The sequence below is a fragment of the Cotesia glomerata genome, unplaced genomic scaffold (genome assembly GCF_020080835.1).
Source record: "Cotesia glomerata isolate CgM1 unplaced genomic scaffold, MPM_Cglom_v2.3 scaffold_1568, whole genome shotgun sequence".
NCBI classification, from domain to species: Eukaryota; Metazoa; Arthropoda; class Insecta; order Hymenoptera; family Braconidae; genus Cotesia; species Cotesia glomerata.
Genome location: NW_025401962.1, coordinates 1 through 2,878, shown reverse-complemented (window position 1 = coordinate 2,878; position 2,878 = coordinate 1). Strand labels below are relative to the sequence as shown.

The 2,878-nt window shown below is 33.5% G+C and overlaps 1 non-coding gene across 1 annotated transcript; it reads left to right on the top strand.

The window, feature by feature from the left end:
* Window positions 1-2,488: 2,488 nt before the first annotated feature.
* LOC123273892 lies at window positions 2,489-2,593 on the top strand. Its single transcript, XR_006511390.1, has one exon. It is a non-coding gene; the product is annotated as a U6 spliceosomal RNA (small nuclear RNA).
* Window positions 2,594-2,878: the final 285 nt, after the last annotated feature.

Sequence of the window (2,878 nt, the reverse complement as noted above, 5' to 3'; positions counted from 1 at the left end):
CCTTAAGAATTATTGAATTATTTTCCCTTTTTCCCTCAAGTGATCTAAATTATAAGTCATCTGGTTTATTGGGCTAATATTTAAAATATAGATTATTGAATTCTTGAAAATTAGAAATTTCTTACTGCCCAATTACTAAGTGCTCTAATAATGAGTGATATTTATTGAAACAGTTATCAAATTTTCTAACATTATAATTAGTGAGTAATTAATGAGTAATTAGCGGTAATTAAATAACCAAAAAAAATCTATGTTGCCGATCACTGATTTGGAGTAGGTTGTCATCAAATCCACAACGTAGATTGTTTCTACCTTACATATAGCAGATTCTTACCAAATTTAGAGTATGCAGAAGCTATAGCTTCCAAAATTATAAATTTTCATTCTTAATACCCATCCCCGAAACTCTTTGTGGGGTGAAATATCGTAAAGTTCGTTTATAGATTATTTCTACATCTCTTACAAAAGATTCCTACCAAATTTCGGTTTTCGAAGTGAAGAAGTCGGTGGGAGTTAAAGTTTAAAACGGGAATTTTTCATTTTTAACGCCTCCGCAACTCCCTTTGTAGAGGAATTTCGTTAAATCCGTTCTTAGCTGACCTCTACTCGGTGAAAGAAATATTCCTACCAAATTTTGAGTCTCTATGTCTTATGGTTCCAGAGATATCGTGATGAGTCCATACATAGGTGGAAATTTATATTACATAAGACAGGGGACTTTACCCCTTGGTAAAACAGATTGTAGGTTCTGGATCTGGAACTATTTCTCTGGGTCTGGATATCCACCTGCTTTCATAGACTTTTTAGCCGCTGTTACAACTTTTGTTAGCGCTACTTGAGGTTTCTTGCTCATTTTTCTTTTGTGCTACTTTTTACCAACTTTTCTTTTCTTGCTGACTTTCTTCAGGCCCATTCTAGATCGTCTCTTTGACATTAATTATTTTATTAACAGTCCATGCAGCAGCTTTTTTCTCCAATACCAGAGTCTGCTGCTTTAAATCTTTGCCAGACTTTTTCGGCTAATACTTTATCAGCCTCGTGGCGAACTTCTAAATTATCTCGATTGGTAGAGTAGGCAATATCGTGCTCTTTACACGCAGCATCTAAAGGATTAATTCCAGGATCTCCACGAACTAATCGTTTCGCTAGCTTTGTACCAGGTCCACAATACCGATAACCCGAGATATGAAGTTCAACTGGTAACTTGTTGATAAGATTATTTATAAAGCTCTTACCACATTTACTCTTCATAACGATACCATCACAACTGGTCCAACAATTTTATAAAAGCTGGTATTTATGCCTGATTAGTGAAGTCGATGCTGCAGCTTTGAGATATCAACATGAACTTAAAAAAACAGAAAAATAAGTTGCCTCAGATCAATTTTTGATCAAATTGTTCTTGGTACAGGTACAAAAAATTAAAAGACACGGTTCTTTATTACCAAATAGTGTACGCGCAGTGTTTTGCGGACCATCAAATTGTGGAAAACGAACGCTCTGTTGTTTCTCATTACACATCCAAACGGTTTGAGATTTGACAATATCTATCTTTATTCGAAGTCCTCTGAACCAACCGAAATACAAATTTCTAGCATCTTTGTTAAAACCTATTAAAGGTATTGGATTTTATACATTTGATAAACATTAGGGTGTGTCACTTTAGGCGACTTTTGTTTTTCAACGAAAGAACAGGCTGAAAAACTTGCATAAAGGTAAGAATAGAAGCCTGTTCAAAGCGGAGCTCTTAATATTAATATTTAGAGGTGTCTGTCCCTAATTTTCCATTTCCCATTTAAATAACATAGGAAAAAATTCTTTTTTGTTTATTTTTCTAGCTCGGCATTTGTACCTCATATCGATAAGTCCATAGCATATTCTTGTAGAGAAATCAACGCTCTACATGAAAGGTCTCTACACTTTTATTATAAAGACAGCCGTTCTTAAGTTATTCAGATGTAAACTTCTAAATCTATAAAATTTTGATTATTCAAGTATTAAACTGATACAAATTAATTTATTACTCTCTTAAAAATTATTTTTATCTGTGAAATTGGTTCTGATGCGCTCACATTTTCGTAAAGCTAAAAAAAAAATTACTCATGTATCAAATTTTTTTCTTCTTTATTTCATTTACTGTAAGAAAATCATAACCCGAGTTGAATGAATTAAATTTTAAAATTTTCACGGAATTATCAATTTATTACTCTATATGGAGAGAAAAGATAAGTTTGGAAAATCAGAAAAGTGCACGTCTCATAACGCTCATTTATCACAAAAAAATCTGGAAAACGGTTGACCCTAAAGGACATCCCTGCAACTTCCGCTAATTCCATATCTAAGCGCTTAAAATTGCACTTTTGAGGTTTTTGAGCTCGAATTGTTGAGCTTATGTAAAATAAAACTTTTATTTGATTATTCGTTAGTTAATTTAAGAGTTATTGCACTTCGAAAGTTCAAAAAATAGTGTTCTATGAAACTTTTGACTTGAAGAGTCTTTTGTAATGTACTAAAAATTGGAACGATACAGAGAAGATTAGCATGGCCTCTGCGCAAAGATGACACGCAAAATCGTGAAGCGTTCCATATTTTTTACAAATATAAATAATGCTGTGAAGCGGGAAAGAATAGGAGTTACGGTAATTATTACGTGAAGCGTTCCACATTCACGTAACAGGATATTGGTAGGGAAAGGATTGAGAAAGGAATGTGGAGAGGATCATCTTAATGTGAGTTTATAGAATATGCGAGAAAAAAATTATTAGATAGCTTGGACTGGGATTCGAACCCAGAACCTTCCGAAGACATGTCGGCTACTCTACCATTTGAGCTATCCGGTCTATACTAAATTTCTTTTCGCTTATTCTATATACATTGT